Source organism: Haemaphysalis longicornis, unplaced genomic scaffold (assembly GCF_048455015.1).
Source record: "Haemaphysalis longicornis isolate Haplotype H1 unplaced genomic scaffold, Haemaphysalis longicornis Haplotype H1 scaffold_2, whole genome shotgun sequence".
Classification (NCBI taxonomy): Eukaryota; Metazoa; Arthropoda; class Arachnida; order Ixodida; family Ixodidae; genus Haemaphysalis; species Haemaphysalis longicornis.
Window position 1 is genome coordinate 290,983,403 of NW_027526295.1, and position 26,256 is coordinate 291,009,658.

Here is a 26,256-nt window from a genome sequence, read left to right on the forward strand (position 1 = left end):
AGGTGTTGTGACCTAGGGCAATGTCTGCACGACTCCCGTCTTGGACTGCCACCACGAGGCTGGACCGTGGAGAGGCATATGGAAAGGCCTTGTTGCAGCATTTCTTGCGGAGCGCGAGAAATGCTGCAACAAGGTGACTCGGCTGCGAGCAACTGGTTGGAAGGTGAGTTCATGCGGGAGTGACTTTCACATTGGCTAAAACAAGTGCCTCGTTAAAACAGCGCTTTTTACAATACACCTCAGTGAGAAAATATAGAAGTATGCAAGAGTAGGAAAATTGGGTATTACGAAAACAGAGGTGCAAATGAGATAAATAATCTCAGAAACATTGACAACAGTCTTTTTTATCGCGGAGCGCTTTAAAATTTTTTGGTATAAGGAGGGTTAGGATAACTCTTGTGCCTCACTCTTCAGGCCACGCCCGTCCATAGGTATTTCAAGGGTGAAAAAATGCCCAGCGCATTCTGCCAGGAAAGGCAGGGTGGAAGAAAATTGGGTGAAAACGGGACGCCAAGCGGCAACGGGTGTGAGAGAAAGCGGTGGCGAGAGGGGAGGACGGGCTGCGCCGGCGGCGCGTCGAGAGAGGGAAGCGGACCAGCAGCGGCGTTGCAGGCTCCGGAGTCGCGCCAGTGACGCCTAGCGTCCGTCCCGAGCACGGGAGGCTCCCCGCGATCCCGCGCCGACGAGCAGCACACAGATCGGAATCGCAGGCGCGTGCACATGTGCTGTCGCTCCCGGCGGCGGCGTCGGGACTGTGACTGACGGTGCCGGCGCGCATGAAGCCGGTGTTGGAGCGCGGCCGCACTCGCAGCTGTTCGAGCTCCGCACGACTTTCAGTCGGCTCCTCTGGATTCGCAGCGCTTCGCCGGCAGAACGTCCACTGTGCGTCTTGCGACTTCGAACTCCTATCTCGTGTGGTACTTCCTTCTTTGTTTTGGGCGAATGCGACGCAGACATTAGGCTAGCATTCCTGCAGAAGAAAGCTTGCTCGCAAAGTGCAGAGACGATTTACGTTTGACAGCGGATACATCAAAGATATGCTGGTCGGGGTTCACAACTCGACGCGTGAGCAGAACGGGGAGGCAAGGGAAGCCTGGTTTTCATTCTTGTAAAATCTGAATCTGCTGGCCTTTAATGAGAAGAAGTTAATGCTTTGATTCCAAAGGCTTGGTCGGTGAACTGCCCGAAACCCTGAGTTTAGATTTTATTGTCTGCACATTCAGTGCCATATCACTCGTCGCTTTTAAGTAGAGGATAAAAGACACGTGGAAAGTGTTGCTCACACAGAAGCAAAATATTATCCGGGCAAGTGGCGGAATGTCAGCACTTTTGCCCCGGGATTCAAGAAATCCACGCGGACCTGAAAGACTTCCGGCCCCAAGAGGCTTCCCGCCCGTTGGATACACACCAGCAGTCTGCCAGCGCGGTAAGTGTACGCTTCTCAATGACGCCTGGCACATTGTCGCTCTCCCTCATCCCGGGCGTATTTCTTTTGATCGGCTTAGCGATGAGTTTGTAAACTTGTCTTTGAGCATACAAATGAACACCTGTTGTGTTTTCTGCGTATTGAACTTGAACTCGTGTTTCTACCCTAGCCGTATAACTTTTTCATTTCTTAACTAGAAAGGCCATCAATGCGTCTGCGCATTGAAACTATAGCAAATAACGTTGAGGAAAGCTCGAAAAATTCATTAAGATTTCCTTTATACTCGTTACGTATCGATACGGCAATTTAGCAGTTTCATAATCAGAAGTGACAGACTATTATTACAGCCATCACTAAGCCATAGTGAAAATATTACGTAGGTGAGGGTAAAGCAGCATAAGCTAAATGTCAGAGGCAATATTAAAAAAAACGCAACCTAACTTGAATTACATTTTAAAAGTTTGGCTTACGACATTAGTAATTTATTGAGGGGGGCAAAAATTACCCTAGAAGCTAGTTATGACATCAACTAGACAATTTAAAAATCCTTCGTACACATTTAACATTTTTTTGTCGTTTGTACAACGATCTGCGGGCGGGCGGGTTCTCTGACATAATTAATAAAGACAGTAGTAGGGAGCGGTTTATAAGGAGCAAGTTGGAACTGCTTACGTGACTTTATTAAATATTCCAGTATGCTTGCATAAATTCCGGAAATGATAAGAAACGGGTAGATGTAAACTGAGTTGCTGGCCGATGTACGGAAACCGAAACACTAAAGTGATCACCGGCCTGCGCGTTTGCCTGGTCGCTGCAATAGCAACGCACACGGTTCTATTAAACACTGGGACTCTTGCAGTCTGTTCGTTTTTACCTCTCAATTCGACGACATTTATATCATGCCTAACCTGCGTTGATGTCTCGACACACGAGTGGCCCATTTCATGCTCTGTTTGGGTCATACGTGTTGAAAACGTTGAAATACGCACTGAACGCCCAACTAAGATACAGTTAGCCCAACTTGAAACCCCTCTGCCCTACTATAACATCTGAAACCCTGTCCCTTTGTTATATTATAGACCAATAAAAATCTTTTTTGCCATAATAATGATACAAAGCAATCAATCCCCAAAATTATTTCGCGAAGAAAGCAGATGCAAGGCGCCTTTCTTCACTTCTCCGGGCGGCGATGAAGACTTAAGGAGCCAAATGTTCGACTTTCATTTTATTTAAACACCAGCATTGTAAACGCTTGCAGAGGTAACGTGTAACTTCACTTCATATTTTTTTCCACCTAACCTGGAACCGGCATCATTTTATAGTTAACTGGCGACACTCCTGCTTAGCCAACTTGACGAACTACTAAGGAAACCTTGCCAGTAGGCAAATAAAAAAAAGGGAGTACGCTTTAAAAACATGGGAACGCTTAGTTCTATACTTTTAAGTCGACAGCACAATAAACCAATGAACGGTACGGTGGATGTATTATCTACGTACATGTAAGCACCGCCACTTCGGTAAGAGAAACAAGTTAACGCTTTGCGAGCACATGTGCTGTTTAGCCCCAAGCGCACTTCGCGTTCTCACAGGTTGTCATAGCCCGCCTTGTTATAGAATTAACCAAATGCGTATTCTCGGCGAATCGAACTGGAGGCAGTTATGTCGTGGGAATGGCTAAAGCATTGTTTCTAAGAGCACGGTTCGAATGCCGGACATGACGGCTATGTCCCCGGAATGCGTGAAATGCAAAAGCGTACGTTCGTAACACATCAAGAGACTCCCGGATGAGCGGCCTGTTTGGCGCTTTCCAGTGCCACGCCCCTGATAGCCAACCGGCAGGATGGTCCTCTTAGAGAGGGCTTTATTTTGTCGTCGGTACGTTACCCGTCTTATTTGTGTTCTAACGTCTTTTGGGGGCGTCGCCAAAGTTTACGCTTTTTTTGGCGTCTTTCCTGAAATTTTTTCTTATTCGGAAGTTTGCCCTGTGGCACAGCGGTGCACGATTCGCAGGTACGGAACAGGTTTGCTTCGTGTACAAAGCCCAGAAGTTGCCGATGAAAAGCTTGTCCATGAACCCAGCGCTGCAGGTATGGAGGGCGGCCAGGGTGGAGGCCGGTTGCACGGAGGTGCCGTAATCGGATCTAATTCAGTGCCGGGCAGGTCCACAGCAGATGTTGCACATTCACATGCTGTACGGCGGAGTCGTAGAATGGGTAGGTGCAGTCGTATGGGCCTCGGTACAACGAAATGCGGTGATGAGCTTGTAGTCTTTTGTATGCATATTATCTGGGGAGGGTAGACAGAGTGAGAATAGCGGTGGAAAATATAAGAACTAATAATTGTTCCTAGGACGTATTTAGGAGAAAAAGAAAAAACAAGTATGGACATCGAACCTTAGACATCCCCTAAGCAACCGCTCTCAGACACACCCAAGGATGAATGCTAGTACCACATCAGCCACTGTAAGCCTAATCTGCGGATAAGACGTCCAAAAATAAATACAATAAGCATGTGCGCCATTTGACGAATTTTGAGCATGCCACTTGCACGAAAGTTCGCGTAGCATGCCTTTCTGCAAACGAAGGGCCTAAACACCCCGCAAGGGGGCTAATTACGCCGATCCTGCGGTATGCGGTACTGAAGCCTTAACGTATATACAGATAACCCTCATCTCAACGTGACTACCCAATTTTTTTTTTTTTTTTGCGTGGAGCACAAAAAAACAAATTACGTGATCACGGGGAGTTTTTAGTCGTCTTTATGCGCCGTTCTATACTTCTATACACCTCCTGCAGTAAATATATTACCCTACGACTAAGTGTCAAGAAAAAGCAGGTTGTTTTCATTTCTCAGTCATCCTGACCAGTAAGATTTGGTATCGGCCACCCCAGTATTTGCACCTTCGTCTCAGAGCAATGCAACCTTTTTATTTTTCAGCTTCGTGACATAGAACGCTAAAGCTCGTTAACAGGTCCATATCTTCCTATTAACACGTAATGGGAACTCAACTTATTTTGAGCCCACCTTTTCTCCTACCTGTCATATCCTTTCAATTTATGGGGGCACCCAAGTGCAAGGGCGGTCTTCTTCCCTTCCTTTTGGTGTCGCCACTGGGGAAATCGTGGGGTTATCGCTTGCCCGAAGCCCATAAAACGCCAGGGAAGACGCAAGCCTGGAATCTTGGCGCTATCAAGTGGCCGAAGCCTTCCCACCGCACAGGGGAGAAAAATGCTTCACGAAAAAGAAAGATAAACAGCGTGTGTGCCAATAGCAGCCTGAAATGAGAGAAGTATAGCCACTAAATAAGATACGCTATTAGCGGCCCCAGTCAGAGCGTTCAGAGCACGACGCACGGTAATTTCCTCAGATACGAGCCGTCGTAAATCAGCACAACAGCAGGGTCGATAACTATGGGATAGAATCGACTGATTGGCTTGGTTCCCTACCTCCGCACTCTGAAAGCTTTTCGTTGTTTTTTCTCTTCCAAGTATCGCAATGCACATTCGTGCTCCCTTCAGGGAGCCTGGATGTGAGCAATTTTGGCTGAGACATGGCACATTCTTAGGTCATGCGGTGCGGCATGACATCAGGTGAAACAACGATCCGTATGCGAAGCCAGAGTAAGAGCGCTTCACGCTGCGGTCACAAGCACTTACAGATTTGCGTAATTTGTAATTTCGCAGCCATGACAAAGTTTAATTTAGAACATTGACCTAACATCCTTATCGTGTACCTCAACTAAGGCATTTCTTTCTGATCATGTTGCAACATATTTTATTGATGTTAAATTTTTTTTTCATATTCCTGCGGTATGTGACGTAACAAGCCTCTATTGCAGATCTAACGCGAGTTCCCACTGTCTAGCGAACCCGCATGATATTTTCCATCGTCACTGGTGTAAAACGTTTTTGGAGGTTTATTTATTTTCTCTCCTCATCGGATCGTTGCAGAAACACACGAAAAGATCGTAAGAAAGGTACCATTTTAAGGAAAAGTGGTGTGTCAATTTATGCTCGCTGGTCGAGTTCGTGCTTTGTCAACTAGTAATTGGAGACTAGCACCGACAGGACGGCTTATAGGCCGTCTTTTTACGAAAAATAAAATCAGCGGGTAGTTATTTTTCGACCGATAAAGCTAGTGCGCGTCAGATTGTGTAGTGATCCGTCCGGCTCTCCTATCGCGAGGATAGTTAGAAGCGTGGTATACTGTGGGCCACATAGGACGGCAGGCTAACTCACGAGTGCACTCACACACACCCCACTCAGCATTCGCGAGTGCGAGCGTGACTCGCGGCGAGCCCACTCATTCATCGCAGATCAGATCAGATCAGATTAAACTTTTTTGTTGCCACGGGTGGGACCGTTTTTAGGTCGACTTGAGTGTCCTTCCGGCGACAGCAGGATTCATGTATATCTCTGCGGCGTCTTCGGCGACCTGGGCAAGTGAGACCTAGGTCATAGGGTCTGTGCTGAGCAGCACGGCCTCTCACTGCTCCTCGTTTGTAATTTGTAATAAAGTGGGGTTCTTTTTAAGAGTTTGAAGGGGTATGTCTGCACAGGACCAAATCACATGCGGTAGGTCTGCGTATTAATGGCAAAGAGGGCATCGATTAGAGTGCAACTCTGGGTAGTAGAGTGATAGGAGGGCAGGGGTGGGAAACATGTGGATGTTTGAAGTTGGCGCCATACAACAGCGTGGCCGCCCGAGAGCGAGGGGTCGGGTGGTGGGAAGCGAGCTCTGAACAGTCGGTAGTGATCGAGTACCGATCGGTAGGTCAAGAGGTGGTCCCTATGGGAGAAATGTTGAGGAGATTCTGCAGCGTCACTGGGCTCTCGGATTACCAGTTCTCGAGCAACCTCGTGTGCCAATTATTTTCCTGGGAGTTCGGAGTGGCCCGGTGCCCAAACGATATATATTTTTCGTTTCGCGAATTTACGTTCCTTCAGGAGAAGGCGTAAAGTTTGGGGGACAACTCGCCCGTTGGAGTAATTGGTAATGGCCGATTTGGAGTCGCGTATTATAGTAGTAATCTTAGGGCTGGAAATAATTGCAAGAGTGATAGCCATTTCTTAGGCTACGGTAGGAAATTAAGTAGGGAAGGAGAGCGCGGCTAGTGTTCAGTGAGATGAATCAACTACGACCGCTGCCATGGCTTCGCGTCGTGGGTATTCTGCAGCCTCCACTTAGGCTACTTGTGGGTTGGAGGAGTGTTGCTTGTGTAAAGCCTGCGTTCTCGCTCGGCGCCCTTCCCCGTTATGAACCGGGTGCATGTGTTTAGGAGGGGTAGGATTACCAGTTGGTGTCGAATGACTGGGGGAGTGTCGACATGGGTGTCAGAAATAGTGGGGCGACTGAGGCCAAGACTCTGAAGAATGTGGCGTCCAGTGCCACTCCTCGTGAGTCGCTCAAGTTTCGGTAACCGTTGGGCTTCGATAACTTCGTCTAGTGTATTTTTAAGACCTACCGAGAGTAGTTTGTCTGTTGATAGTGTAACGGGGAGACCTAGGGCCTGTTTATATGATTTACGTATCATAGCTCCAATTTTGTGTGTTTTGCTGACTTTGAGGTTTAGGAAGGGGGTGACGTATGCTATGCGACTTATGACGAAGGCTTGTACGAGACGTATTAGATTGTTTTCTTTCCCTCCTCGATGTTTGGTAGATATGCGAGAGATGAGTCGTGTAGTCCTGTAAACCCCTTTTTCTAGGCCACGGAGAGTATCTACATTATGTCCGTTTACCTGTATATGGAGACCTAGAATCTTGATGTAGCCAACTATTGGGACGGGTTGGCCGTTAGAGGTAGTGCTTTGGATGAGGGTGAGTGGGGCAGATGGTTGTTTTTCTGGTGTTTTAGGTCTGTATAGATGAAGCTCTGTTTTTGTTGGGGAGCAGGACAGACCACGAGAGGCAGCATACGCTTCGACGACATCACTTGCCGTTTGGAGGGTATCTTGGATGTGACCATCGGATCCTCTAGTAACCAACAACGTGATGTCGTCGGCGTATACGCTGTGCTGTAGGTGGGGGATGGCGTCGAGGAGTGGGGGTAGGCCTCGTCGGGCTATATTAAAAAGAAAGGGGGAAAGAACCGATCCTTGGGGGGCATCTTTGTTACGAAGGGGGATGGGGGTTGTAGTCAATTGTCTAAGGGTGAATGTGGCTGTTCGAACCGTGAGTAAATTACAAATATAGTTGTATGCTAGCCAACCGACTCCAGCCGTGGCTACTTTTTCCAGGATTGCCGAGTGGCTAACGGAGTCGAAGGTCTGCGCTAAATCGAAGCCCAAGATCGCCTTGGTGTTATGTGCGAAACTGAATCGAGCATCTACTATGTGGTGTTTTAGTTGTAGCATGACGTCCTGAGTAGAGAGCTGAGGTCGGAACTCCAGCATGGAGTGAGGTAGCAGGTGGTGATTTTCGATGTGACTGTTGAGTCGGGTGAGAACAACGTGGTCTAAGAGCTTGCCTAGGCACGATGTTAATGGTATAGGTCGGAGGTGATCGACGTGTGGCTGCTTCCCCGGTTTGGGAATAAGAACGGTTTTGGTTGTCGTTCATTGAGGTGGGAGTTCCTCCTTCTCCCAACATTCATTGAAAAGTTTAGTCAGGTCGGCGATGGTAGGGTCGTCGAGGTTTCGAAGTAGCTTGTTACTTATTTTGTCGGGGCCCGGAGACGATTTGGTGCGGGGAGCCCCGCTCACAACTTCCGAGTGCGAGTGACACTCGCCGTGAGCCCCACTCACCACTCGCGAGTGCACTCGGGCAACTCGCGCCATTTACGGGGCTTACCGCGGTGAGCGACACTATTGCACTTGTACTGGCTGTTGGCTATTCGTCACAGGAGCCGCTCGCTGTGATGGTTCTTAATGCGAAATTGCTTTTAGCTTCGGAAATATGTCGTCACTGAGCTCCTGCTATGGGGCACAATAAAATTAATTCTCTGGTGGCGTATTGATTCAGGAATATGATTTGTATGGCCTGCTGATGCCATAATGCACTAATACTGTTTGGCTTCGTGACTCATGGAGGGTCTGCTGCGGTGAGCGCGAGCGCGAGTGGTGACGGCGAATAATGAGCGTGAGCGCGAGTGGGTACGAGTGGTGGAGTGTGCGTAGTGAGCGTGAGTGTGAGTGAGCGCGTGAGGAAAAATATATTGATATTTGTGAAAGTGAGTGAGCGGTGCCCACTTTCTCTGAGGTATGGTGGGGCAGCGCAATATAAACATAGTCTGATATTTAATTACTCCGGGGCCGTCGCTATATTTTTCTTTTTATAACTGGTGCTTCCCAGGCATTAGGTTCAAAGAATATGAATGGGCGTATCAACACAAGCTGCATCGTCAACTATCATCTACATCAGGTGTCAGGTACGTTATCGCAAGGAAAAGCTTGGATTGAGGGGGCCCGTTACAACCTCTTTTTTTACCTTTTATTTTCATCTCCGTATTGTTCAGCACCCTCATCAAGCCATACTGCCTATGTGGGTATCGGCAATGAATTTCTTGCACAGCACGTGCTACTACCCTTTCTCTGATGAAGACTCTGAGCTCCGTTCCCGTTTGACGTTGTATGCAATAGGCTGCGCGAGTTCAAAACAATTTTTTTTATAGCACGGGAGGACATCAACTAAATATGGCTACAGTGTTCCATAACTACCCAACCCATAAAGCTTCTAGCCATCGTCTCGTCCAAGTTGAGTGGGGTGGGTGACAAGCGTTGTCTTTCATTCGTTCGACTTTCGGTGATGATCTTAGCTTCAGCGCAGAACATACGCCTGGTCGCAAATCTCATCTTCTACGTTATCGTTTCTCCTTCAGTAGCTCGCTCACTTGTGCGTGTGCCCACAGTTGCAGCATTGAGCAGGAAGTCCCAGTGTTTTCGCCGCTCCTGACGGAGGCCACAGCAACGAGTTGCTTTGGAGATATGGCAGCCATATCTACGTAAGACCGTTTTTTTAAGCCCATATAATTAGTAATCTAGTTCCGGCCGCTGTTTCAATCCCTGCCCGCGACGTCGATTTCAACCATTCAAGGCCAATTCCGGTCTTCAGCGCAAGGGACTTCTTTGTTGAACGGCTCGTCGCGTTGTCATTCCTCTTGCCGTCACGACTTACTCGCAGCTACGCCGATGCTGCGCTCTTCTGCTTTATCCACTTTGTCCCAAAACACTGACGGCCGGGGTGTATTTAGCCCGTCTCCTAGCTCACTACGGTCTCCGCACGCATTCCGTTTCACTTATTGCCTGCGCATGCGCAAGGCGTGACCCAAGGCCGCTGATGGAGTACTTCCACGGTGGTTTCTGTCAAGCTATCCGGACTCCAACATCGCCTCTTCGGTACATAGATGGTATTCTTATAAAAGTTTCGCTGGCGATTTCTTCTCTTGGCAACACTGAAAACCGCCACGACAGCGTTTGCCGTGTCTGCGCATGCCTCCGATCTCGCCGGAAAAGAAAAGCAGGCCCCGGCGTCCGTCGTCTGCGCCGTTACCACCCCGATTCTCGGCGGCGACATCAACAGACATAAATAGTCGCATTGACACTATGGGGTGATGCTCTTCTTGCCCTTGAGAACTCCTCATCGGCACCGGTAAACGAGGCGCTGGTGGCCTGAATGTCCAACCACATGAAAGATCCAACGAGACGAAAGGTCCAATTCGTCACGTGATCAGCAAGCCTGAATGTGCAACGAGACGAAAGGTCCAATCGAGCCTGAATGTCCAACGAGATGAAAGGTCCACTGAGACGAACGGTCCAACAATACTAAGGCCGCACTTTTTCATTCAAGACACGCATTTTTTTAAGATTAGGCCGATAGCGATAGGTTCAAGTGTGTTGTGCCAAACGTTACACTACGCCGTAATAAAATGAGCGCTGTGTGTCAATATGAAGCGTATATTTTGCCGTCAATAGAAAGCGTTGGACATGAACGTGCCGTACCGGATGGCTTCCGTCAACCTCATCAAAATAGTTCCATCACAAAAGAAAAAGAAAGTGTGCTTTTGAGTATGAAAATCTATAAGACTAATCTGTTTGTTCGCGGCACAGAGTACGATCGTATGATTAAAGGCACACTGAAGTGAATTTGTCGATCTCCCGGTTTTGCTTGCACTGCGTAGACTGGCTCAAATTACCACACTTTTCATCGTTTATCCTTGATAAGTCGTTAATTATTTTATAAAGGGGGAAAGAAGAAAAACTACCATGCGCGGTCTGTGGCGGTCGCACCAACTAAAGGCTGTGAAGTCGGGAGGAGATGGCACCGTGATTGGACGATGTGCGAGGTTAGCATTCAAACAAGTTTTGGTTTCGGTTCTGTAAAACAACATGCTTGACATCCGACAGCATCGTTGGATGGGCATTCTCGATATCTCAGTAATCGCCGTACCGCGCTTCTGCCATGTTGTCGGCTGTAAAACGCCTGAGATAAGCCTCCCAGGACGGCTTGCAATCGTAGAAATCACTAGCCGAGCCCTACGCAGTGGATGAACGCCCTCCGCGTCACCGCAGACGCTCAAATGCCATGCGCTTTTCCCGCATATTCGGAGCTTCCCTCACTCATGCCTGTATCGTAAAAAGCGTGTTCGCACCAGGCCAAGGGTGTGCCCGCAAGCAGTCGGTGCTTGTGGCAACAGTACGCTAACGAGAACTCGCTAGCCCGTCAGTGGCAGTCTGCGTGCGTTCTGCGAACGCGCTCGTGGAGCAGTGAACGTTACGGCCCAAAAATGGTGAACTCAGTTAAGAAAACATCGGCCGAAAACGAAAAAATAACTTGCAAAAAAAAAAGGATGTACCCTCGGGGATTCGAACTTCTGACTTGCAAAACAATAGCCTAGCGCCTCAGACCACTCGGCTTCGAGCCAGCTCTCCCGCGGATGGATATATAAAGTATAAAATGTATAACCAGTTTACACTTTTATTTAGTTTAGTTGACTTTTATTTAGTTTTAAGTACTTTAGGTGACTATTGTATAACGCCCGTGCAGTAAGCGTCCGCCAAACTTCCACAATATCTCACGTCTAGCAATTCCATTTCTTTGACAGAAAAGCGTTCGCAGATGTGCGGTGGTGCTGCTGACCGCTGTGCTTGTTCTCCCAGCGCAAAAAAAGTGCTTACTACTCCCTAGTTATGCGCTGTACGGTAAAAGTTTCAGTTAATTTTATTTCATTTGTACCAATATTGACTTCGTTGACTCTTTTCCCGCCTTCAAGTGGCCTTAGATTTTGCTACTAGCGTAAAGTCAGCGAAGCGTCCCATGTGCACTTCTGCAGCGCTTGTGTGGAGCGACCCGGACTCGGAGCTTGATACAGTGTACAAACTAACAAAGTAAAGAAAGGCACATTCTTCCATTCCCAAACGTGTTGTGGCTTAGTTTCAATTGAGCGAGCGAATTGCGACGACCCGTTGGCGGCCGGCGATCTAAACGCTGAGCCGACTGACTCAATCGGAAGGTCGGCGAACCGTGCAGTAGCGCAGCCAATTGCCAGCTCGTCTCCTCGTGAGTCACACGAAAACGCCACAGAAAATGGGCGAGGGTGCAGAGAGGTGGACAACATTTTCGAATTGCTTTTTTTACTCAATAAATTCGCGTAAACGCGCTCATAGTGGTCGAAACATGGCCTATGGACTGTGAGCTGCAATTTGCGCTCGTAATCCCGCAATGTTTACAAATCACTTCAGTGTCCGTTTATTAGCGTGTGACACTGTCCCGGAAATCACAAAATTTCGCCAATTGCTCTTAAGCTAGAAAAACGAACTTCTGCTCAATTGATTTTTTAGCAACGTATGGGCTAGCTACTCGAGTGAGCTGGAGCACTCCTTATTGGTTGACTAGAATTAACGTGCAGACAGAATCATCTGAACCGCTTTGAGAATAAAAAAGGGCCCATCTCCCCGCGAGGGGGACTCGAGTAAATGCGTCGCATAGGGGGTGGGTGTATTGCGTTAACGTTTAGTGTTTGGGGAGTTGGTGGTAGTGAATGCGTTGTATCAGCAGCTTCTTGACGTAGTTTGAATGAGTCAAGGATATAAGGCGCGTTCGTAGCCTTTCATTCTGTGTCGGTTTTGTGGCGTAGTGGGAAGAGCACCATGTACCTTGCGTTCCGCCCGCAGGGTCGTGGGATCGAAACCAGGCGCCGGTAAGTATTATTTTTTTATATAGTGTAGGGGAAGGGGGGGGCGGACCTGTTGTTGAGAGCGAGGAGGGTAGCGTGATGCGGGAGAGGAGGAGTGGGGGAGAGGGCGCACCTGGAACGGCTGTTGCGGACGCCGAGGCATGCCGACAAGGCCGGGTGACATCGTGAGTTAAAGAAATGCTCTGCATTTAATAATTTCATTCAAGCAGCATCGGCGGATGATGCTCTCTCTTGTTCGCTCCTTCGCTTCAAGTATAGTTGCCCATCTCTGAATAGTTGTGTTACTCCATCCGAGAGCGATCCGAGAGCGATATCCTACAGCGGTATTCATTATCCCGATATTCATTATGAAAATATTAAACGTGTTAAAACAGGGATTTTGGAACAAAATATACAGCCAATATTTTGCGGACAGCCATGCATGGTGGAGGGCTACGGATTAATTGATGATGCCTAATGATCTATAACATGCGGTCAAATGCAGACACACTGATGCTTTTTGCGTCTCCTACGTTACCCTGCGTGGTCACCAACCACAAGTTTGTGCTCAGTAGCGCAATCAATACATTGCACACTGAGCTGCCGGTGCGTAATAAATTAAACATAAAGGGGAGATGGGCTTAGTAAATTAAACATATTGTGGGGGTGTGTGCAATTAAGCATGTTGGTGCTCTTGAACCGAATAGACCGGGAATTTATCTATTACGTCACCGCTGTCGTCGTGTGGCTTAAAATTTCAATGTTTTTCAATTGTTCGTGTTGTTTTTCGGTTAAAAAAACGTCTTGCATGTCTGATATAGAGTTGAGTGGGTGACCAAAGGCTGGCTCCATCGAGTTATGCTGTTGCATTTGTCCTTCTTAACCCCTTTAAAAAAAGAGACGGTAAAGACCTAAACAAAGAAAAATGAGAAAATTATGAAGACGTAGCAGCAGGGGTTTCACTGAAACTCCGAGTGTGTATGCGCACAGGTCGCTATTTTGTCTTAGTGTTTCCATTTCGCGCACAACTTTATGCTAGTTTCTTTGTTACGCTGGTCGACCGACTAAACACAAGCTAAATGTATCTACCTTTTGAAAATTCGGCTTTCCGATGCGTAAGTGCTAAAATTGGCGAGTAAGCTTTAATGACGATTTTTCTAGGTTCTAAAGCTCATACCTCTCGATTATGCAGAAGTGTAAATAGATAGAATTACGGCAAAAAAGTATTTACCGGCATTAGTGCAACACGTGCATTATGCACAATCAAGAGCACCAAATATACTTTTACCGAAGGCTTGAAGAAGCTCTGAGCCTGTATGGTCAAAATATTTTCCTTTTCAGCGTCCTCCGTGGTAAGAAGTGTAAAGTTGGAACGAATTTGAGACTAAATGGAAAATATCTGTTGTAGGTGTCCATTTTGTTTCCATTATATAGCGTGTATTTTACGGCTAACGCTGGTACATCGCATTTTCCAGTAAATGTGTTATAGGTTAAGCTATCGTGTAAAACTTTTGGATAGATAAACGCAGATTGTCGGTGTACACCATAAAGCATTTTTAGGCCCAAGAGAGTCTTAGAGAGTATATCTTATGTCGTTCATAAGTTTTGTTTAAATATTGTTTTAGAAGTTGTTCTCATGCGAACACTCTATTTTAAGTTGACTCGAGAGAAAGTGGTTGGTTGTGAAATGGGGTAGGCCTTAACACGTGAAATGAACCGAAATTGATGAGACACATTACTGAGTGCGCCTTGGTGAGAAAGAGAGCCATATCTAAACTTGTTGCGTGATTTTACTTGTTGAGTTTTTCTGCACACACCATAATGTGAGAAAAAAATAGCGCCAAGTTTTACTAGAATGCAGTATCACGCAGAAGTTATGAATGTTTGCGTTTGAACCAATCGACAAAAATATTAATCCTGAAAAAGACAACAAGGAAGAATTCAAAGAAGCGCAGCGCATGTACAAGATGAGCCTAAATTGCAGCTAGCTCTGTCTTCGGTCTTGCTCTTGTCTAATTTATATAATGCTTCATTGGACTCGCTGAACAATGACGGCTCTAGGCCAGTCTCGCAGTTCGACTTCCTTGTATTGCTTGCTGGCAAGCTTTCCTTTGTTTGCGTATTTCTATATACTTACCATATTGTGGCTGCCAATAAGAACAGCTAGTAGTAAGCCATCCAGAAAGCAATGAGCTGCTTTTCTGACGCGCCCTCAAAGCCTCCGGAACTCTAACAACACATTCAAAATATTGTGCGTCCTCATGGTCAGAATCTGGGCTTGCTTTTGTGACAGCGTGAAGCACAATAACATCGTTTGTATAAGTGGACGCGAAATTTAAACGAAATACCAGAAGAGAAGATATTCAAGTTGGATGTTCTATCTCATTAACTGAATAATGTGTGAAATACTGGATGACAAATCACACATCAAACTGACGACTTGATGAGGCCGAACTGAGAATATACAACCCTCATCCCCATCGACCGCTTTTTACGGGCTGCGAGCAGTTGACGGACACTCGCGCGCGTACGCAGTGAGTGTCAGGCGACGGTCGTAGCACCCTCCTTTTTTGGATGGAAGAGCACGTGATTGTTTGCTTAGCGCGCACGTGCCTGTCATGCGCATGAAGCTCGGGAATATTATTTTTCGCTGATTTTTCACCTCCAAGACGGTACTCTATACCGACGAAATCTCTCCTGCGATGGACCTGAGCTGTTACCGGTCGTACCAAAACAACTTCGCCTAGACATACTTCAACAGTTCCACGATCATCCCACAGCTGGACATCTTGGCGTAGCTCGCACCTATGACCGTATCAAGCGTCGTTTCTTTTGGCCGGGTTTATACCGTGCTGTGAAACGTTACGTTAACGCCTGCGACACCTGCCAACGCCGCAAAACACCAACTTCTCTCCCAGCTGGGCCACTTCAACCATTGGACGTGCCGTCCGAACCATTCTTCCGAGTAGGTCTCGACCTCTTGGGGCCATTCCCTACGTCGACCGCAGGTAACAAGTGGGTTGCGGTGGCCACTGATTATGCGACCCGGTATGCCATCACCCGTGCTCTTCCTACCAGCTGCGCCACCGACGTCGCAGACTTTCTGCTCAACGACGTCATTCTCGTCCACGGAGCCCCTAAGCAGCTGCTTACTGATCGTGGCCGCTACTTCCTCTCCAAAGTGATCGCTGACATTCTCCGCTCGTGCTCAACTAAACATAAATTGGCAACCGCTTGCCATCCTCAAACGAATGGCTTAACGGAGCGACTCAATCAAACCTTGACCAACATGCTATCTATGTACGTCTCCCCCGACCACCGTGATTGGGACGGTGCTCTGCCATACGTGACCTTCGCGTACAATTCCTCTTGCCACCACACTGCGGGGTATTCCCCATTTTACCTACTCTACGGGCGACACCCCAACGTGCCATTGGACACTTTGATTCCCTCGGCGGCAAGCCCCACTGAATATGCCCGCGACGTCACCGCCAAGGCCGACGCGGCTCGTCAAATTGCACGCACCCGTCTTACGACATCCCAGGCCTCCAGCAAGCTTCGCTACGATAAGCACCGTTCCACAGCCAAATTTCATCCTGGTACCCTAGTGCTTCTGTGGACACCTACGCGTCGTGTGGGCCTCTCCGCTAAACTCTTTCCTCGCTACTCAGGCCCCTATCGAGTCGTGCGCCAAGTCACTGATGTGACTTACGAGATATCCCCACTCCAGTCCTCGCCTGCCCATCCTCCAACAGACATTGTGCATGTTGTCCGGCTCAAGCCATATGTTTGCCCCCCCCCCCCCAACCTAACAGCTCTGTAAAGTGCGCCGCGACGGCGCCTCGTCCCGGGGGGTTATGTTACCCGTCGGTGAAGTGAATGACGACGACGACGACGAGGGACATTTTTGGGCTCGTGAAGGAAGACGAGGATCACGTCAGATTCCGGCTTGCTGTGCTGTCTACAGTAAATACTGGAATAGCGTAAATACATTGTGTCCCTTCCCTTTTATATCCTCGTAACAATATAATTGCACACCAAAAGAAAAAAAAAACAAGAAAAACCCTTATAGCTCGCCCGAATGGTAGAACAGGTCCTAATGAAAAAACTGAAGTCCTATTTAGGAACTCTCAGTAACGTACTCGCGACCAAGCGTGCTTTCGTCAATAGCGTTGCAAGCAGACCAGAAATTTGCGACGGAAATCAGAGGTGCCAGGCGCACATTTTACTTCAAATGATCCTGTAAAAGGTATTGCACGTGAAAACGCAGAAAATCCCACAACCATATTGCGGAAGAGGGCATTCAATGTAACTCTAGAGTGCTCCGGTCATTCATTTAATAGTAAGAGCTTGAATGTCCAACGAGACGAAAGATCCACCGAGACGGAAGGTCCAATCGAGCATGAATTTCCAACGACACGAAAGATCCAACTAGACGAAAGGTGCAATCGAGCCTGAATGTCCAACGAGACGAAAGATCCGCCGAGACGGAAGGTCCAATCGAGCCTAAATGTCCAACGACACGAAAGATCCAACTAGACGAAAGGTGCAATCGAGCCTGAATGTCCAACGAGACGAAAGATCCACCAAAACGGAAGGTCCGATCGAGCCTAAATGTCCAACGAGACGAAAGATCCAACTAGACGAAAGGTGCAATCGAGCCTGAATGTCCAACGAGACGAAACATCCGCCGAGACGGAAGGTCCAATCGAGCCTGAATGTCCAACGAGACACAATATCCAACGAGACGGAATATCCACTGTAGGACCTTTCGTCTAGTTGGATATTTCGTCTCGTTGGACCTTTAGACGCGGAATCTAAGTGTAGCCGTGGTTGCGAAATAAACGGCACGACGCACGAAGTGCCTACGCTGCAGCGCAATTGCGTGCGAACGCGGATATCGACATCGCTGCACCGGCAACTTACCCATGACATAGTAGCTCAGTACAAAATTCAAGTAATGCTTCCGAAGAAATTGTGAGCGTTCACGGGTACTCTGATTTAGACAAAACGGCAGCGTTGCAGAGAATGCCTTGTTGGCTGGGAGACTAAAGACAAGTATCAGCAAGTGGCCGAGCGGCTGAAGGGGAAGGCACTCGCCGAGAGCTGAGCAATCTGTGGCCGATACCAAAACACAGCCGTTGGCAATCAGGCCATCTGTGCTGACTACATCACACGTGTATTGCGACAAATAGGCTGTAGGACGCTGCGCGAAACAAGGCTTGACGTGGAGGTAAAATTTCACCGAAGGTCGGTGAAGTTTTTCGCCCTATTCCACGGCGACAGCAGCCGCCATTTCCAAGATGTTACGTAACATTACATCACTTTTACGCAGGTTGACGTTGCCAATGTGTAAGCTGTTCGTTCCCACCAACAGTTTAAATTACGTCAAGTCTTCTCCGCCAGTCACAGAGAGTGTGTGACATACAAGCCGTATTGTTGTTGAATAGGCAAGACAGGCGTACGCTGTCATATCCACTGCATTCAGTCTAGGTTTTCATTGCCGGCCAAGAATTATTGCCTTTCAGTAAAGAGAAATAAGCGCGAACATAGAACAGGTGCCCGTAAACGTCATGAAACGTTAAAATGACGAAAGCGCACACAACCGCTTTGTCAATCGGAAGCACCACAAGTGAAAGCCAATCAGAAAAGACTACCGGCAAACTCAGGGTTTACGGCGAGTTTGTGCAGTCGAGAATAGGGCCTCGGGATACTGAGCAGCGTATTTGACAGCGAAGCTCTTAGCCTCTCGTTGGTCGGAAAATGTCGTGTCGTAAACGAAAGAACCCAGGAAAGACCCAGCGGTTCTCGCCAAAAACGCCGAGTTCATGCGTAAAGCTAATCAGGCGGGCAGAATACAGCTCAGTATTCGTGTAAATAAAATAACACAAAACAGGCATCGAAATTGCATGATGGATGGTAAGGCACCGGTGAGCAATGGGACCCCCCCCCCCCCCTTTTTTTTTTGTTCAGGTAAAGATTAGGTTTGCAGCTGCTGTCGAAAGGGGCGGCGGGGTTGACGTCAATCGTAGCCTAGCGCATTCGTCAGGCTTGGCAGGGCCCTGCAGTTCTCACGCGAAACGCCCAGCGCCTGCGTCAGGACCAAGCATTTGCCGCCAGAGAAGCCGAGTGCAACCGAAAAGCCCGCCGGGACAACAAGGAACATTTCATGCCCTTTCCCATCAGCATGTGTAGTGGTTTACAACAGCTGCGCTGGACATCCACTTCCGCAGGGCTGGGTGGCGTCCTCATTTTTTTTTTCAATCGTATAGCATCGTACACACCAGAGGCATGATAGCGCTATCTTTCTCGTGTATGCGTTAGCTCCGATAGACTCCTGACAGCATAGTGCTCATGTTTATGCTTGAGCGGTGCCAAGTGTCGAAGAGTGCGACCACCGGCGGCACTGCAAAAAGCCCTTGCGTAGCACCAGCATAGCGGCACATTTTTTAGCGGCATTCGTTTCGAAGATAACTCGAATAGTTCCTCGCGCATGCGCTCTTCGAACTACACCGAAAAGCGGTTGTTTGCGTCGCCAAAGGACTCTTGCAGTATTCTACTGCTTTACTTCGACTCAATCCCGCTGCGTTGGGGTGTCTGTCGACACTCGCAGCTCCGGATTTTGCGTGTCGTAACTTCTTATTGTAATAGAAGGCTTAAAGTTTCCAAAGAACGCTCAAGGTGTTTTTTGCAAGGTGTTTTTGTTGTGTTTGATTTACCTCTCCGGGGAGATTATTACCGTCTTCGCAAGGTCTTCTGGGAAACAAGGGAGTCATAGCTGCTTAGAGCTATGTATATAAAGGGGATTTAGCAATCTTTCAAACAAAGAGAACAGGCCGGCTGCAAATTAATACTCGACAACAGAGAAAGTTCAAGCTCGAAACAAATTACAGTCCTGTTTTCTTTGTATCGGCAGTCAGCTTTGCGAAAAGGCATTACGAATCGCAGTTAGCATTTGCATGCCTAGCGCAAAAGAGTTTGAAGGCTGGATGATATTGTATGAAATCGTTTTACGTTGTCACGGTATGTGCGTGTGCCGGAATGCACTCCGGGCGCAAAAACGCTAGTTGACTTCAAGATAGCCATCTCTGTTCAAGGCTGTTTGCAGGATTTGTACCAGGTTTCTGACAAATACAGATACGTTGTAGGCAAATCACCCTGAAGGAAGGCCAACTTTACCTGATGATGAATGATCGTGGGTGAAGTGAAAAAAAAAATCCCGGGGCATTTCCACTACCGTGAAACCTGCGGAGGGGTGAAGCACAGTGAATAAGTGTATTCTTGGCGCCTTGGCGTTTTTGCCAGCGGAGATGAAACCGTGTGCTGTAAAAGTCTCTTGTTTCTAGAGAGAACGAAGCTCTCTAGCGCGAGGTGTAAATGATTGTGCCGGTGTTTCTTCAGTACGCCTCACGTTCTATCGCGAGGCGTAAACGAGTTTCCCGCTCTTTTAGTACTTTGACTACATGAGGCGATTACGACGACGACAGCAGATGCCAACAGCCCCAGCCCCTAAGAGGCTTCGCCCCTATAAACGCTTCCCGTGGCCGCAATCGAACTTGGGTATCTGACGGCTCTATTTCGACATGGTCGAAGCGAACGCCAAGCAGCACGTACCGATTCGCGCCGTATACACACAGCGAGCCCCAAGGTTAGGCCTACGGAGCGCACACCTGAGAGTTACTGTGGGTATTCAAGAAAAGTGGTGCCTACCTCGAGAGTACCACGTACTGGGACTTTGGAATTGGCCAACCAAAGAATCCATCACGAGAAATCTTCGCGTTCAGCCGTCGTTGTCGTCAGACGGAGGGGTGCATGACTTTGCTTAGGCCATCGTGAGGGCTGGAGCACGACGCCAGTAACACGGTCGGCTGGAACTGGAAAGCTGTGAGCGGGCAATACTCGGGCGGCATAACCTGCTCGTTCACGAAACAGTGGTTGCATCAACCTCACAGGAAATTTCTATTAACCAAAAAATAAGAGACTTTGGAATGGCATATCGCTTTTTATTATTGGATTTTGTGCCCTGGACCAACTGATTGTAGAAAAATCAATATGAATCAGCGTAAAAAATGCCGTAAAATACTATTACTGTCTAAAGCGGCAGGGAATCTTTACGGCACCTTTTTCGCATCCCACATTCATGTCCGCTACAGGTTGAGATATGTGTTGTAATAACACTGACCTCAGAGAACAACAGTTTTTTCTCTTATATTCAACGGATCTCGTCCCGAGTTCGACAACAGTTTATTCTTTACTCCTGAAAAGGCGGAAAACAAAAGACAGTCCCAGTGAAGTGCTCGGACATACTCATGCAACTCTTTCGACTCTCTTTATTCGGGTAACTGCCGGGGGGGGGGGGGGGGGGGGGGGAGGCGGGGGGGAAGAGAATTTATTACAACCCACATGTCAAGGCGGGCGCAGCGACTAGTGATAACAGCGCTGGCCTAAGTATATGAAGAGGTTTATTTGTCCATCGAAGCAGATACATAACATGCCTCGATGGAACTACGCACCGGGTAACAAATATACATTACAAAAGGGAAATACGCCTAAGTATTTGTAGATGTTGTTTGCGACTATTCGAAGCCTCCAACTGCTTAATCGTGTCGTAGCCGTTCGAGTTTTAAAAGCCGGTTCGTATTGGTGACGGTGGCTAGGACACATGATCCGGGCACAACAGCCACCTCCCGTACTCCGTGTGGACAATGTTGTACGTCTGCGCCTTTTTAGGGTGACATAGCATAAATATTATCAATGTGTTTGCATGTGGGTGAACAACGCACGTTTCGTATGGGTACATTTCTTGCGCGCCGCATAATGAACGCCGGATTGTAGGTAAGGGGATGGTACGTCATCATCATCATCAGCCTGCTCAGGTCCACTGCAAGACGAAGGCCTCCTCTCCCACTTAACCTCCAACCGCTCCTGCACTGCGCTGCTCGAGTCAAGTTACCGAGAAGTTCCGTACTTTATCCCTCAATCGTGCTATTGGCATTCCCCTTCTTCTATGCCCACCTCTTGGAATCCATTCCGTTACCCTAATTGTCCACCGGTTGCCGGTTCGTCCTACTACATGGCCAGCCCAAGTCCATTTCCTTTTCTTTATTTCAACAATGCTATGTTCAACTCAATTCTTTCTCTGATCCAGGTAGCTCGTTTCTTGTCCCTGAGTGTTATCCGAACATTATTCTTTACATGGCCCGTTGAGCCGACCTAAGTTTGCGTTGCAGTTGCCTAGTAAGGCTCCATGTTTCAGCTCCGTATGTCATAAGCGGTGGTATGCACTGGTTGTAGATTTCCCTTTTGAGTGACAGAGGTAGCTCACCTTCGTTATTTTAGAGTGCTTGCCGAGTGCTAACCTACCAATACCTATTTTGCGCCCGATTTCTCTCTCGCGGTTGGTGTCAGCACTAACCAGCTGTCCGAGGCAGTTGCATATTTTACTTCTTCGAGCTTTTCGTTTCCTAAGCTAAAGAGGGCGTTCTTGGCATGCTTATTCCACATTAATTTAGATTTATTCATGTTTGCCCCACGGCCATGCTTTCTCATTGTAGTTCCTCAAAAATGGTGCGTAACTGTATCACATGTACGTATGAACCAACCTGTCAGACTCCGAAACATCCCTAACGCTCCAAATAAGATGTCGGTGACGGTACGGAAAAATTCAAGGAGCGTTGGGCACATAATTACGTTATAATTTGATACGGCTAAAGAACAAAACGGAAAGGAGCTGTTTTATTTCCCGTGGTGCGATGCGTTCATTCTTGTCCACGGCTTGGTGCATGCCATTAGAAGGTGTTGAGTGTTCCTGATAGCATCTCGAAAGTAATTCGAGGGAAGCCAACACCAAGTTTGAACTCCAACTGGGGAGTTCTAGCATCGGACCTCAGAAATAAGTTGCAGCGACGACGAGCTATAACTCCAGGCGCTTCAGTTTGAAGGGGTTGAGAGGCATCCCAAATTCACAATGTAATCGAACTAAAGGGACAGCGCTTTTTAATGCACTCAAGCATCAAAACGGGCGAGCTCGAGCCGAGCAACTGCTGCAGCCACACAGCCTCAGATGACAAGTGCATTCGAATTATGGGGGTTCAGCGCGCCGACGATACATCTCGGCTATGGGGCGCTCAGTAGTGGAGGGCTCCAGAATAATCCTGGCAACCTAGGATCTTTTACGTGTGCCGAAATCTCGCCGCACGGGCATTTTCAGGCCAAAGCCTAAAATGCCCCATCTCTCTCTCTCTCTCTCTCTCTCTCTCTCTCTCTCTCTCTCTCTCTCTCTCTCTCTCTCTCACACACACACACACACACACGCACACGCACGCACCCACCCACGCACGCACACGCACACACAGACACACATACACACACACAAAGGCGTCCGGCATCGACGTGACCGAAATATTAGCCTAAAATTGCCGGCAATGCAACGAAAATAAAATGAACTTCAGGGATGCTCGGTGGTGTGGGATTCGAACCAGAGGCCTTCGGAATGGAAGTCTAAGAAACATCGCCTGCACCACAGCCGATATTTTTTTTTGTCTTTAATGCATGGAAAATTGAGGCACACTTACGATCACACATAACGACTAGACGCTATAGCAGGCATCACTAGAGAATCACAAAGTCCAACTGCATTTTGCGTCCTTCAAAAGTCAGGCAAGCAGACGCTAGAATCCAAAAGATTCAGCCAGACCGGTGGATCCCTCTCGCCGCATAAACACTCCTAACCAACGCAGCCAGCTCACGAAAAATGGACTTAGCTGGCCTGAGGGGTTCCGCATGCCTGTCAGTCATGCGACGCTGTCACAAGGTGTACAAATCCAGCACTAAAAAAGCGTCATAAGGCACCTGATTAACATCGTGAAAAGACAGGAACCGAATAGTGTAAGGAGTAATTTCAGTGTCCTTCTTAAGAGTCCGCTGCAAAACGTCCCAGAAGCACACGACGTCACGGCATAACACAAAACAATGATCAGTTGTATCTGGTTGATTGTGCAGGTGCCTTGATCGGACAATTGCACCACAGCCGATGATCGGACGCAGGCGAAAAAAGGTGGACCTAGTAAATCCGTTGCGCACTTGAATTTAGGAATATAGAGGCATGTACTGGGGATACAGGAGCAACCTGTGCACGCTAATTAGACAAGTAAAAAGCGTGTTTACGCTAATTGCGGATACGTAGGTGGATCCAGCGCGATTCACCATGTCTCTCCTTAATTACCATATAGAAGAAAGAAACGACTGAAAGAGAAAGGTTCAGCACGATGATAATGGGAGACCACAATGCTTTAAATATTGAATCGGGGTTGTGTTCACTGCAGTGTATTCTCGGCGGTACGTCATGATCGTATAAAGCGACAATACTTTCACCATCGTATTCAGTAAGCTAGAATGTAATGCTTTTACGTTAAAAGAAATAAGCTGTATTAGGTGCCTCTGCTGATATCTTTTCGCCTACATCTGAAAAGCAGCCACCGCTGCCGGTATTGAACCCACGTCCTTTGGCTGAGCTGCACAGTGCCTTTGACACTGAGCCACCGCAGCCGGTAAACGACAAGTGAGGCAAGTTGCAGACGTCAGGAGCCTGGGAGTGCCACGAGAAATATATCACCGCCATTGTGGTGATTTTAATTGCCCGGATCCGGTTACATCTGTCCGGTTGCCATTTTTTTGAGCAATACGAAAGATAAGCATGCAGTCACGTGGCCAACAGCGCCAGTACTGATGACTGTACTTTCGCGAGCAGTGCCGCCTGATTTTTCGGTGGCGGGGTTTGCGGCAAAGCGGCTATAAAGTACGCCCCAGCGTTGTTTTGTAAGTGACGTCGTGAATTTCCGCACTCTAAACTTGGCACACCTTAGACAAGTAGCATTAGTAGTAAGGAACTTCATTGAGCCATGAATTACGATCCGGGAATCCAACTGATGACCGTATGAACAGCGTAGTGGCTTGTGGTTGCGATATCATCATGGGGCCAGTGACCCCCACGGAAATGTCTTTACGTGATTGATTGATTCATTGTATGATATGCATCCCCTGAGTGACCATTGAGAGGATTTCTCACTTATTTTAGATTTAAGTTCTTGGTGCTTTGGATTTCAGTTATTCGCTAACCTCCTCGAACGTGACGTAAACCACTGTGTTCGATGACTGTGAGAAAGAAAACGAAACAGAGGCATTGGCCCACTTCCAGTTAGAAAATGCGATCGTTAACTCGACGCCTGCCGCTTATGTATTCTTCTTGCCCAAAATGTTGTGCATCGTGCTGTTTTAAGAGCGGAGCCCTTTAGCGGCCTGGCTTGTCGTGGTAGCTTGTCCAGGGTCACGATATCTAGCGACCGTGGTAATGCGTAACGGGTAACGCGGCGTCACGAACCGAAACAGAGGCTTCGAAAAGATCACTGCTTCCCCTGGTCGGGATTGAACCTGGGTCATACGAACCCACTGGGGTACACGGGCACTCATATGCAATGTGCTGGGGCTGATCTTTGCGCAGTGCCGTTGCCATGGAGGCTTCCGTTGGTAGGCCGCAGATAAGTACACAGGAACACAAGAAAAAATCATGAATTAACACATTAATTACTCGAAATCTATGAAAACTATATCCAGTGTCTCTCCAAAGAACTTTTCGTGGGCTGCGAAGCCCTCTGGGGACTACTTCCGTCATTAACGGCAGGCTGGTACTAAGACTAGTCAAGAGAGGGCGCTACAGACTCTATGGCGAACCACTGCTCCGCACTTGACAGTTTTCACGTAAGTGGAACTGCGTAATCCTTCTGCTTTTACTTATGTCCATCCGCTTCGTACGAATTGCTCAGAGGAGTTACTGAAACAGGCTACTAGCAAAGCCTGCTCCCCAAATTGGTCTGAATGTTTGGATTTGTTGGAACTTTCGGCGACGACGACGACGACGCAAGCAGCGCGCGCAACAGACCCAGAGACAAAGAAGAAGACGACGACTAGGCGAGGCGACAAGATGGCTGCTTAGGAGACGGTTCTCTGTAAATAGTGTAAAAATATCTGCTTTTCGCAGACGAAGGCCTCCTTCCTTGCCTCCCTGGGCGTTTTCCACAGGATTTAAGCCGCTGACATGAAACGCCTAGCAAGCACGCATTTTTCAGGACAAAAGTAGTACAAGTGTACAGTGAGTAAAAAAAACGGTTTATTCGTGCTGCCCTAGCGGTATTTTCTGGGTAAACAATTGGCGAAACTGGGAGCAATGCAAGAAGAAAAATGAAATACAAGCGTATTCATTGTTATTCCGTTAGCAATGAATGGCACTCTATGCTTCGATTATGATGCCGTGCGGTTGTACGCCTTGTTTATTTACCTTCGCCCTTTCTTTGCTGTGTTCGGATCATTGCTTTATCTTTTGGCGCAACTTGTGGAACTATTCGAGGAGCTGCATCGGAGTACTCGGGAAGAAAATATTTGCGTTCCGCGTATTCCAGCGATCGGAGCAGCTCAATACAAGCGAATATCCGGCGAATTCTGGCTGTCACCGCGCGCTCATTTTGTGTTTCTCTGTTTTGGAGATAGAAGGCAGTGGAACGAAAAGGAAGTGATAAAAACGCAGACGAAAGGGAGCACGGCTTCCCGTGATGAATAAGGAAAAATACGACATTGAGCGAAGTGAATGTGCGGGGATGGGATGGAAATGTGGCGGGGTTAGGACGTTTCTGAGCAGTTCTACAGGCGCTGACTGAACTGGAAAT

General features: G+C 47.9%; 1 pseudogene across 1 annotated transcript in view; it reads left to right on the forward strand.

The window, feature by feature from the left end:
- Positions 1-711: 711 nt before the first annotated feature.
- The window catches only part of LOC144170854 (5-hydroxytryptamine receptor pseudogene), a 269,075-nt pseudogene continuing 243,530 nt past the window's right edge, over positions 712-26,256 (forward strand). Inside the window, exon 1 of the transcript XR_013322689.1 lies at positions 712-1,426. The product of XR_013322689.1 is annotated as a 5-hydroxytryptamine receptor pseudogene, transcript variant X1 (transcript). The remainder of the gene's footprint in view (positions 1,427-26,256) is intronic.